Source organism: Cherax quadricarinatus, chromosome 32 (assembly GCF_038502225.1).
Source record: "Cherax quadricarinatus isolate ZL_2023a chromosome 32, ASM3850222v1, whole genome shotgun sequence".
NCBI lineage: Eukaryota > Metazoa > Arthropoda > Malacostraca > Decapoda > Parastacidae > Cherax > Cherax quadricarinatus.
Window position 1 is genome coordinate 10,473,165 of NC_091323.1, and position 13,515 is coordinate 10,486,679.

The following is a 13,515-nucleotide window of genomic DNA, read 5'->3' on the forward strand; positions in this document are numbered from 1 at the left end:
TTTATACTATCCTCTGTGACAGAATATACGTAGCTGAAACATGTCTAAGTGAACACATTAATGCATGTAGGAACAATAAGTTGAACAACACTGCGTACAACACCGAAATTCCGCCAACCACCTGATGAAATTCAACGACGCCCATCTAGTGATTAAAGAACCCAATTTACAGTCATCATTAATCGCTATTTCTAACACAAACAAAATAATGGCAGTTTCATCATCTTTGAGATGTTAGCAAGAATTCTCCTTCTAACATCTGCTACCTCTACTACTACTACTCCCCTCAAGGAAGGTTCCTTGATGTTGGTGAGGGGCTCTTGATTTAGGGAATTGGATCTGTGCTCCAGTTCCCCGAATTAAGCCTGAATGCCTTCCACATCCCCCCCCCCAGGCGCTGTATAATCTTCCGGGTTTAGCGCTTCCCCCTTGATTATAATAATAATAATAATAATAATAATAATAATAATAATAATAATAATACCACAAGTATTACAACAACTACAAATACTACTACCTGCACCACAGGTATTACTGCTACTACCTACAATGGTTATATAATGCTTTGCACCTCTCTCTGTACCTATATATACCCTCTGTGTCCCTGCATTGTCACGGAAAACCCCGGTTGTCCAGCATCCAACGCCAAATAGAGCACTCACCACTGAGCAGCAGCCTCGTCCACAGAAGGCTACAGTAACATAGAATCCAGTGCCACTTCCCAGGCCACAGCGACGAAGGAAGCTGAAGAAACATCAGCGATGGTGTCGTGCCCTGCATCAGGAAGCTTCTGATTCTCCTGCTCAAACTCTAACCCAACAACTGCAACCAGCAGACCCCAAGCTGCAGAAACGGACTACAGGCAACGTGTCAACCCTAGCACCACAACAATCACCAGTGAGAAGTACTGTAGCCCAGGAGAGCACAACAGGACAGTAACATGGAATCCAGTGACACTTCCCAGGCCACAGCGACGAAGGAAGCTGAAGAAACATCAGCCATGGTGTCGTGCCCTGCCTCAGGAAGCTTCTGATTCTCCTGCTCAAACTCTCACCCGACAACTGCAGCCAGCAGACCCCAAGCTGCAGAAACGGACTACAGGCAACGTGTCAACCCTAGCACCACAACAATCACCAGTGAGAAGTACTGTAGCCCAGGAGAGCACAATAGTACATCCCATTTTACCCCTAAGCCTTCAAATGCTGTCTACAATCACGTGCTTCACCGATATCATATGCGACCTGATAGATTCAGAAGAAAACAAAGAGACATTCAGAACTATTGAGAAGACCTTTGTAAACATATGCATGATGGACAAACCGGAATCCATGCATTTATTTGCATATTTTCCCGACCACCCAACACAGGGTCCAAAGAAAATGATGGAGGGAGGGAGATTCTGATGGCCTCAGCCCGTTGTTGTACATAAAATATTTTGCCTTGAAACGCAGAGGGACTACATCAAGACCCTGATCGCGGCCACAGAACATCTGAATTATATTGATATCTCCTTCGAGATCCTCAGACAAGTTATGTTAGTTAAGATCCGCGTTAGGACGCAGTTCCTGACGAATCAATCAAATCAAATCATACCTGTATTGTATGTAATGGCTTGACAAAGTTCCTGGAGGGCGGAACCTTACCACAATAAAATGTCGCATTAGTTGCACTTGTGTCCTTTTACCTGTTGTCGGTAATTTTACGAACAGTATTACAAATATAATCCTGCTACAATACTAGTGTAGTCTTTGTTACTCTGCCGTGCCATGAATAATCGCTTCAATGCCTTTGTAGTAGTGCCTCTCGTCTGGCCTCACCTACCATGCCAGTATAAGTCGCTGCAATCCAACTGCCTCACCCATAATACAATTACACTCGGCGACTTCCCATAAATTCAACCCCGCCCTCTACCCTTCGGCTATTGTTGTGTCGTTCCATCCTCCCTTCCTCTCTTCTCTGCCCCCTCCCCCTCCATCCACTCCCTAAACTTCTCATATTCTCTCAAACTCCCTATCACTCCCTGTCACTCACCTGTCCTCAAAAATGTTGAAATTCACTAATCTGATTTTTCTATTAAGAAATTAATTAAAAAATGCCTTACTGTTTTTGTGCTACCTGTGATGATCTTGACAATGTTAGTACTGAAATTTTAAAATAGTTTATTACGTGAGTATCTAAATTTATTTATTTCTTGTTAAGCTATATAAGCCGAACAGGTGAGTTTGGTCTATTTGGCAAGTAGATTTTCTGTCAAAAACCTAGAATGAAAATTCATATCAGCCGTAACACTGCCAGATTCAGTCTGAGCATAATAAACAAATATGTGTAATTTATTCTAAGTAATATTCAATTAATTTAAAGTGACCTGTGCTATATATAGCAGAAGTTAACTAAGGAAGATTACGATGGTTTAAGTAAGGTTAGGTGAGGTTAGTTCTGGTCCAAAAATAAATATCTTTAAATCACAGTCAATGAAAAAAATAGCTGTTATTTTGTAAAAAAAATTTTTTGAAAAGATAAAATTTTTAATTCAGTTTGGCCTATCAGCATGTTCGGCATATATATATATATATATATATATATATATATATATATATATATATATATATATATATATATATATATATATATATATATATATATATATATATATATATATATACATATATATATATATATATATATATATATATATATATATATATATATATATATATATATATATATATATATATATATATATATATATATATATATATATATATATATGCAATAAGATCACAGTAAACAGGTGATTTCAGAATATGCAAAACAACCACTCTGAAAGAATAGAGAAATTCCAAGTGCTTTCGTGACTACTCACATTATCAAGGAACTTGATAATGTGAGTAGTCACGAAAGCGCTTGGAATTTCTCTATTCTTTCAGAGTGGTTGTTTTGCATATATATATATATATATATATATATATATATATATATATATATATATATATATATATATATATATATATATATATATATATATATATATATATATATATATATATATATATATATATATATATATATATATATATATATATATATATATATATATGTCGTGCCGGATAGGCAGAACTTGCGATCTTGGCTTAAATAGCAACGGTCATCTTGCCATATAGGACAAGTGAAAATTTGTGTATGCAATAATTTCGCCAAAATAATTCTGAACCTAACGAAAAAAAATATATTTCACTGTGTTTGTTTAGTATTAAATTATTGTAAACAAATCTAAAATATATTTAGTTGTGTTAGGCTAAAATAAATTGTTCTTGGTATAATAAAGTTAGGTAAGTTTTCTAAGATTCTTTTGGTGCAAAATTAAAAATTTTTACATTAACATTAATGAAAAAAATATATCTTTAAACGTATAAGAGAAAATTTTAGAAAGGACTTAATTTTAAATGAGTTCTTGCTAATTGACCAGTTTTACATATTCGGCACGACATATATACATATATATATATATATATATACATATATATATATATATATATATACATATATATATATATATATATATATACATATATATATATATATACATATATATATATATATTCTACTCCCCGCTTGGTGTACTAGCCTCCACGAGCAGTATTTTATATTATTGTGACCACGAACGAGTGGTACTGAATCAATAACAACACTGCGACTAGTCGAGGATTCGAACCCATATCGTTCTGGCCAGCCCCATGGTGATCGAAAATCACACATGACGCTCTAACTCACAGGATCACGCAATCCTACAAGAATCACGCACCCAGCATAGCTAGGTGTTTTACCGTGATCCAAACCACAGTATGTCTTCGAATCACGCACCTAGCTCTGCTGGGTGCGTGATTAATGTATGGTCCTGTGGGTTAGAGCATCGTGAATTTTCGCTCACCATGAGGCAGGCTAAAACAACACGGGTTCGATCCCCCGACGTTTCCAAATGTCATAGTTTTTTGCTTTCTATTTATTGCCTCACTGTGAAGTAGTGTTAGTATAGTGTGATTTTAGACTTAACGCAGTCACAGTTCCGGACTGGCATCCCTTGCCTAGAACTGAAGACATTATTGATATAATTTATAGATCTAAGTACAGTCTAGGAGTAATTTACTCCGAAGATATTACCAGATACTTCCGACTCCCGGTGTCAGAGATCTCAGTATTCACTGTTTAACATAATCTTTATAACTACCGTATTTTTCCTTTCGGTTTCAGTAACGTTACTTGTTCTTTTCAAAGAATAATACACAAGGTCACCTTAAATCTAGAGGGAGTAGAATCTTAACCATACGACAAAGTGGAATATAGCGAGATATGGGAGGATCACATGTCCTGGTTCAAGTTCTTGTTCCATGGGTCATCTCGTTATCATTTTTTCAGTGAACTTTGCTAAGTGTTCATCTGCTTAGCGAAAATTTCATTATTTAGGACTCGTGGCAAGATTAGCAACATGACTCCTGCACAGGTTAATGTAGCTGCTATTACTAATTTTAAACGACCCACAAATCACAAGGGGATACAGAGATTTCCAGGGCATGGTTCCTCCCGAATTTTAAGTGGCAGCTTCTTCGATGACACTAACTAGCTCTAAGGTCAAGTTTAGATAAACGCTTGAAGGTGAGCACGCGGTTTTTCTTTTTTTAGATTGAAGCGACTAGTAGGCTATCCACCTCTGGAGTCTCTGCAACGCTGACGTGGATCAACCCTTCACTGTTCAAGTCGTGTAGGTTACTTCATCCTCTATGCTATTTCTCATGAAAGCTGGAAAACCCGTCGACTGTCATACGCAAAGGTCGAAAAAGAGGCCTTAGTTTTAGTTCTTGCCAAGGGAAAAAATGGAAATATTCAGATATATAGGATCATCTTCCACGTCGGTCTGGAGTTTTACGACTCTACCGTGGGTTCAAGCCCCGCCCGTGGTATGGTGTGTGTGTGTGTGTGTTGGGGATGCCGTGGCCTGTTACGGTGAAGTAATGAGTGACGTGGAGACAAGTGGGCATCTCAACCGGCAGAGACAAGTTTGTAGCTATCATTACAACGATTGGCCTTTCCCAGCTTCCTGGATTCATTATTACTTTTTTTTCACCATCACGTTTGTTCCCTATCAAATTTTATTTATCATGATTCACGAAATCGTAATAACACGACTAAAAACAAACCATGGTAGAGGTGGGGGTTAGAACTCATGGCGAATGAATCGTAAAACTCCAGGCCAGCACGTAAACCACTGGACCAGCTGGCTACAATAAAATTCATCCAACTAGATACATTTATACATCAAAGGAAGGCTAGCATGTGCCACCAATGTGACCACAAATACAAGTTTTTACAGATGAATCTCCCAGTGGCTTACGCACTGGCCGGGAGTTTTACGACTCAAGCGCCACAAGCGTACTATGATTTGCTGCCATGATGTTTGTTCACCATCACGTTGTGTTCACCATGCACAGTGCTATAGAGTTGAGGCTACACCGTACAGAGCACTCAGGAGAGTGCAACTACAGTAGTAATAGCACATAGCAGTGGATATATTTACCCAGCCACTTTGAGCGTAGAAATATTTATATTTATTATTGCACAGTTAATTGTATTAAAGTCCCCTCTTATGTACGTTTTTAATAATAATAATAATAATAATAATAATAATAATAATAATAATAATAATAATAATAATAATAATAATAATAATAATAATAATAATAATAATAATAATATTATTATTATTATTATTATTATTATTATTATTATTATTGTAATTTAAATAATATTCCTAGATGGGAGGAGAGCCTTAACAGCCCAGAATAACCAATGTGGCTCACTATGTCTCTTTACCTGCCCTGCTATGGTGAGTCAGGTGGCACCCTACACCTGCTTACCTGCTCTACTATGGTGAGTCAGGTGGCACCCTACACCTGTTTACATGCTCTACTATGGTGAGTCAGGTGGCACCCTACACCTGTTTACCGGCTCTACTATGGTGAGTCAGGTGGCATCCTACACCTGCTTACCTGCTCTACTATGGTGAGTCAGGTGGCATCCTACACCTGTTTACCTGCTCTACTATGGTGAGTCAGGTGGCACTCTACACCTGTTTACCTGCTCTACTATGGTGAGTCAGGTGGCACCCTACACCTGTTTACCTGCTCTACTATGGTGAGTCAGGTGGCACCGTACACCTGTTTACCTGCCTTATTATGGTGAGCCAGGTGGCACCCAACACCTGTTTACCTGCTCTATTATGGTGAGCCAGGTGGTACCCCACACCTGTTTACTTGTCCTGTTATGGTGAGCCAGGTGGCACATCACACTTGTTTACTTGTCCTATTATGGTGAGCCAGGTGGCACTCCACACCTGTTTACTTGTCCTATTATGGTGAGCCAGGTGGCACCCAACACCTGTTTACCTGCTCTATTATGGTGAACCAGGTGGTACCCCACACCTGTTTACCTGCCCTGTTATGGTGAGCCAGGTGGCACATCACACTTGTTTACTTGTCCTATTATGGTGAGCGAGGTGGCACCCAACACCTCTTTACCTGCTCTATTATCGTGAGCCAGGTGGCACCCAACACCTGTTTACCTACCCTATTACGGTGAGCCAGGTGGCACCTCACACCTGTTTACTTGTCCTATTATGGTGAGCCAGGTGGCACCTCACACATGTTTACTTGTCTTATTATGGTGAGCCAGGTGGCACCCAACACCTCTTTACCTGCCCTATTATGGTGAGCCAGGTGGCACCCAACACCTGTTACTTGTCCTATTATGGTGAGCCAGGTGGCACCCCACACCTGTTTACCTGCCATATTATGGTGAGCCAGGTGGCACCCAACACCTGTCTACCTGCCCTATTTTGGTGAGCCAGTTGGCACCCCACACCTGTTTACCTGCCCTTTTATGGTGAGCCAGGTGGCACCCAACACCTGTTTACCTTCCCTATTATGGTGAGCCAAGTGGCACCCCACACCTCTTTACATGTCCTATTATGGTGAGTCAGGTGGCACCCCACATTTGTTTACTTGCCCTATTATGGTGAGCCAGGTGGCACCCCACACCTGTTTTCCTGTCCTACTATGGTGAGCCAGGTGGCACCCCACACCTGTTTGCCTGTCCTACTATGGTGAGCCAGGTGGCACCCCACACCCGTTTACCTGTCCTACTATTGTGAGCCAGGTGGCACCCCACACCAGTTTACCTGTCCTACTATGGTGAGCCAGGTGGCACCCCACACCTGTTTACCTGTCCTACTATGGTGAGCCAGGTGGCACCCCACACCTGTTTACCTGTCCTACAATGGTGAGCCAGGTGGCACCCTACACCTGTTTACCTGTCCTACTATGGTGAGCCAGGTGGCACCCCACACCTGTTTACCTGTCCTACTATGGTGAGCCAGGTGGCACCCCACACCTGTTTACCTGTCCTACTATGGTGAGCCAGGTGGCACCCCACACCTGTTTACCTGTCCTACTATGGTGAGCCAGGTGGCACCCCACACCTGTTTACCTGTCCTCCTATGGTGAGCCAGGTGGCACCCCACACCTGTTTACCTGTCCTACTATGGTGAGCCAGGTGGCACCCCACACCTGTTTACATGTCCTACTATGGTGAGCCAGGTGGCACCCCACACCTGTTTACCTGTCCTACTATGGTGATCCAGGTGGCACCCCACACCTGTTTACCTGTCCTACTATGGTGAGCCAGGTGGCACCCCACACCTGTTTACCTGTCCTACTATGGTGAGCCAGGTGGCACCCCACACCTGTTTACCTGTCCTACTATGGTGAGCCAGGTGGCACCCCACACCTGTTTACCTGTCCTACTATGGTGAGACAGGTGGCACCCCACACCTGTTTACCTGTCCTACTATGGTGAGCCAGGTGGCACCTCACACCTGTTTACCTGTCCTACTATGGTGAGCCAGGTGGCACCCCACACCTGTTTACCTGTCCTACTATGGTGAGCCAGGTGGCACCCCACACCTGTTTACCTGTTCTACTATGGTGAGCCAGGTGGCACCCCACACCTGTTTACCTGTCCTACTATGGTGAGCCAGGTGGCACTCCACATGAGCTTTGTCAAGCCGTTACAAACAGTACATGGACACAGAGGGAATATATAGGCTCAGAGCGAGGTGCAAAACTTGTGGTAGTAGTAGTAGTGGTAGTGATATAAGTTGCAGTAGTAGTAGTAATAATACAATATGTTAGAACAATTAAAAGTTATTACTTGGGTAACATAAACATAGGTTAGACAAATTTTTCCATTGAAGGCTGGATAGAGAAGGCCTGTTTCAATGTTCATTTTCTGTAATGTGCTTGTGTAGTGATGGCAGGGTTTACAGTTTTCAGGAGGATTCTTGCTAAGACTTCAGAGATGGTGAAGCTGCCTTTGTTTTGTTTAATTGTATTAGAAACAACGATTAGTGAAGATTCAAGACGCTTGTGTCTGCGGAAATTAGTTTCACTTAGTTGCACTTGTGTCCTTTTACTTTATATATTGTCGGTAATTCTACCAACTTTTTTATAATCGACTATTTTGTTTATGCAAGAGTCTTAGTGGGTCCCAGTGCTGTCACACAAGTTAATGTCACAAAGTAACTTTATGGTGAACAAAAATGCTATTGCACTTATGCATGGCCGGGTATTAAGTAGAAATACCCTTCAAACTTCAGCACCTCTCAGACTTCATTACCTCCCAAACTTCATAGTCTCAAATTTATAGCCTCTCAAACTTCATAACCTCACCAACTCCATAACTTCTCAAACTTCATAACCTCTCAAACTTCATAAATTCTCAAACTTCATAACCTCTCAAGCTCTATAACCTCTCAAACTTCATAACTTCTCAAACTTCATAGCCTGTCAAACTTCATAACCTCTCAAACTTCATAACATCTCAAACTTCCTAACCTGTCAAACTTCATAACATCTCAAACTTCATAACCTCTCAAACTTCCTAACCTGTCAAACTCCATAACATCTCAAACTTCATAGCCTCTCATACTTCATTATATCTCAAACTCCATAACCTCTCAAACTTCATAACATCTCAAACTTCATAACCTCTCAAACTTCCTAACCTGTCAAACTCCATAACCTCTCAAACTTCATAACCTCTCAAACTCCATAACCTCTCAAACTCCATAACCTCTCAAACTTCATAACCTCTCAAATTTCATAACCTCTCAAACTTCATAACCTCTTAAACTGCATAGCCTCTCAAACTTCATAACCTCTGAAATTTCATAGCCTCTCAAACTTCAATGCCTCTCATACTTCCTTATATCTGAAACTTCACAGATTCTCAAACTTCACAGACCCTCAAACTTCCTAACGTGTCAAACTTCATAACCTCTCAAACTTCATAACTTCTCAGACTTCATAATCTCTCAAACTTCATTACTTCCCATTTCAAAACAGCCTAGAGACTGGATCAATACTATACAACCTCGTAATTGGATCAAGAAAGTCACAGTGAAGTCTGGAGATTGATTGGATCGCTACTATACAGTTCAACCTAATGACTGGATCAGGGTTGTTCAAAGGAGCCTAGAGATACATATCAATAATACACAATATACAATAATGTGAAGTTGATGAATAAGACGAATTCACAATTCTTTGGTATTTTTAATGTCAAAAAGTACCGCCTACACAGCAGGCTTCTTCAGTCGAGTACAAGAGTTTAATACAGGAAACAGTAGGCGGTGGTCAGTCCTTTAGTGTGAAGGTACTGACCACCGCATGGGTCCAGAATGTAACTGAAGCAGAAATAAAGTATAGCAGAGTGTGTTCTACTGAAGAAGCCTGCTGCACAGGCATTAAAAATACTGACGTACTGCACATGTGTCTCACTCATCAGTCTCTAGACTGGACCGAACCCGTGACAAGTCACAGCACAAACAGCCCGTGACAAGTCACAGCACAAATCTACCCTAAGGTAAAAGTCGAATTTTCACTTACGATTGTAACCCAAAATCTCGACACACATTACTTAGCTTTGATTACGATAAGTTTATTTAAGCCCTATCTCATAAGCCAAAATTTAACAAATTATAACATGCCATAAGGGTAATAAATGCAAAAACGAAAGCGACAGAAAGTCACAGTGAAATACTGACTTTGATGAAGATAGTCTCAGTAGTGACTCACTGAGTCGTGAGCTGGTGACTTGGTGGCCAGACAGCTTTATCTGTATGATTCTCAAGGCTTTATTTCCCACGATTAGGATAATAATAATAATAATAATAATAATAATAATAATAATAATAATAATAATAATAATAATAATAATAATAATAATAATAATAATAATAAGAATAAGAATAAGAATAATAAGAACAATAATAATAATAATTGATAATAATAATAATAATATCAACAACAACAACAACAACAACAATAATATTAATAATAATAATAATAATAATAATAATAATAATAATAATAATAATAATAATAATAATAATAATAATAATAATAATAATAATAATAAAAATAATAATACATGTTGGGAAATGGAGTTGGACCTGAAACCCAATCGACGTTTCGATTCTTCATGGACAAACAGCGAGGCGCTAATTACTTGTGAATTGTTCCAGCTAGGTCAGTGAGGGTGGTGAATTGTTCCAGCTAGATCAGTGAGGGTGGTGAATTGTTCCAGCTAGGTCAGTAAGGGTTGTGAATTGTTCCAGCTAGATCAGTGAGGGTGGTGAATTGTTCCAGCTAGGTCAGTGAGGGTGGTGAATTATTCATCTACGATTTTGTGGGTTAGTTGTGAATTCTTCCAGGACTATAGTGGGTTATTTGCAGTTTGATTAAGCCTCGCTATTGTAGACTTGTGAATTTTTCCAACTACGTCACTGTGAGTTACCACATTAAGGGTTAGTTGTGAAATATTCCAGCTATGGCTTCGTGGTTTAGTTGTGACTTAGTACAGCTGCGGCATTGTGGGATAGTTGTGAAATGTTCCAGGCTCAGTATTGTGGGTTAGTTGTGAATTGTTCAGACCACGGGATACTGTCTCGTTTTCTCCCAAGTAAGATGTATAACGGTCAAGACAAGGTTCCTCTTCACTGCCTTGATAAGAAACAGGAAGAAACTTGAGATGCATTGTTGATCTTTTATATGTCAATGGAAACTAGTTGCTATGATGATAGTGACAAGTGTGTTGATCATGCTATGATGATAGTGACAAGTGTGTTGATCATGCTGTTATAATAGTTACGAGGGTGTTGATCATGATATGATGATTGTGACAAATGTGTTGATCACGCTATGATGATAGTGACAAGTGTGTTGATCATGCTATGATGATAGTGACAAGTGTGTTGATCATGCTATGATGATAGTGACAAGTGTGTTGATCATGCTATGATGATAGTGACAAGTGTGTTGATCATGCTATGATGATAGTGACAAGTGTGTTCATCATGATAGTGACAAGTGTGTTCATCATGATAGTGACAAGTGTGTTCATCATGCTATGATGATAGTGACTTGTGTGTTGATCATGTTATGATGATAGTGATAAGTGTGTTGATCATGCTATGAAGATAGTGGCAGGGTTGTTGATAATGCTAAGGTGATAGTGACAAGTGCGTTGATCAGGCTATAATGATGGTGACAAGTGTATTGATCATTCTATGATGATCGTGGCGAGTGCGTTGATCATGCTATGATGATAGTGACAAGTGTGTTGATCATGCTATGAAGATAGTGGCAGGGTTGTTGATAATGCTAAGGTGATAGTGACAAGTGTGTTGATCATGCTATGATGATAGTGGCGAGTGTGTTGATCATTCTATGATGATCGTGGCGAGTGCGTTGATCATGCTATGATGATAGTGACAAGTGTGTTGATCATGCTGTTATAATAGTTACGAGGGTGTTGATCATGATATGATGATAGTGACAAGTTTGTTGATAATGCTATGATGATAGGGACAAGTGTGTTGATCATGCTATGATGATAGTGACAAGTTAGTAGATCATGCTATGATGATAGTGACAAGTGTTTTGATAATGGTTTGATGATACTGACGAGGGTGTTGATCATGCTATGATGATAGTAGCGGGGGTGTTGATAATGCTATGATGATAGTGACAAGTGTGTTGATCATGCTATGATGATAGTGACGATGGTGTTGATCATGCTATGTTGATAGTGACGAGGGTATTGATCATGCTATAATGATAATAACAAGTGTGTTGATCATGCTCTGATGATAGTGACAAGTGTGTTTATCTTGCTATGATGATAATGGCGAGTGTGTTGATCATGCTATGACGCTAGTGATAGAGATGATGATCATGCTATGCCGCTAATGACGAAGATGCTGATCATGCTATGACGCAAGAGATGAGGATGCTGATCATGCTATGATGCTAGTGATGAGGATGCTGATCATGCTATGACGCTAATGACGAGGATGCTGTTCATGCTATGACGCAAGAGATGAGGATGGTGATCATGCTATTACGCTAGTGATGAGCATTCTGATCATGCTATGATGCTAGTGACAAGGATGTTGATCATGTTACGACGTTAGTGATGAGGATGCTGATCATGCTATGATGCTAGTGACGAGGATGTTGATCATGTTACGACGTTAGTGATGAGGATGTCGATCATGCTATGATGCTCGTGACGAGGGTGTTGATCATGCTATGACGCTGACGACGTGGTTTTTATGCTAAAATGTGCTCAACAGTTCAAGCAAGTCGGGTAATAACTCTTGCCGAGGCCTGGTTAAATTACTTCTCACGTCAATGTTTTCTCACTACTGTCTCGTAGGTGGAAAGATCCTTGAGGTTGAAGGACCCTCAGTCCCTTCCTAGGATCTCATTACTTCCGTTAAACTGGCAGGACTGCATGAGCCCTGCCAGTTTAATGGTTCCCCATGAATATTTAATGCAATTCTCACTCCTGTGACACTTGTATACACTTGCTTACACTTACATACACAAATAACCCGCACATAGGAGAGGGAAAAATTTACGACGGCGTTTCGGGCTGATTTGGACCATTTACAAAGTCACAGTGTGACTTTGTAAATGGTCCGAGTCAGACCGAAACGTTGTCCTAAGCTTTTCTCTGTCCTATGTACTGGTTATATCTATTATTTCGGTCACAATATTGTGCCTTTCTGTTCTTCAACCTCATATATTAGAATATTGACATTAAAAACGCTATTCAAACATTGTTTAATCCAGCATTGGTCAAACATGACTTCAGGTTTATATTACGTTGTATTCCTAATTCTGAAGAGGTTCCTCCTTAATGAACAGCACTCCACGCGCGGTACACAATCCGGGGAAGTTAACACTGATGTGCCTGGCTGGAGTGGAAGTGGCGAGCACACTGCAGGTTACCTTCACTCTTCACACACCTGAGAATACTGGCCTGCTATCCTTCACGAAGATGCCAGGTACCCCTCTCGCACACACACACACACGCACACACATACACACACACACACAC

At 40.1% G+C, this 13,515-nt stretch overlaps 1 protein-coding gene across 1 annotated transcript in view; it reads right to left on the reverse strand.

Annotated features, from left to right (window-relative positions):
• The window catches only part of LOC128690336 (sodium-dependent multivitamin transporter-like), a 39,497-nt gene extending 26,078 nt beyond the window's left edge, over nt 1–13,419 (reverse strand). The window contains exon 1 of the mRNA XM_070090737.1: nt 13,281–13,419. The gene's annotated coding sequence lies outside the window, so the exon portion shown is untranslated. The remainder of the gene's footprint in view (nt 1–13,280) is intronic.
• Nucleotides 13,420–13,515: the final 96 nt, after the last annotated feature.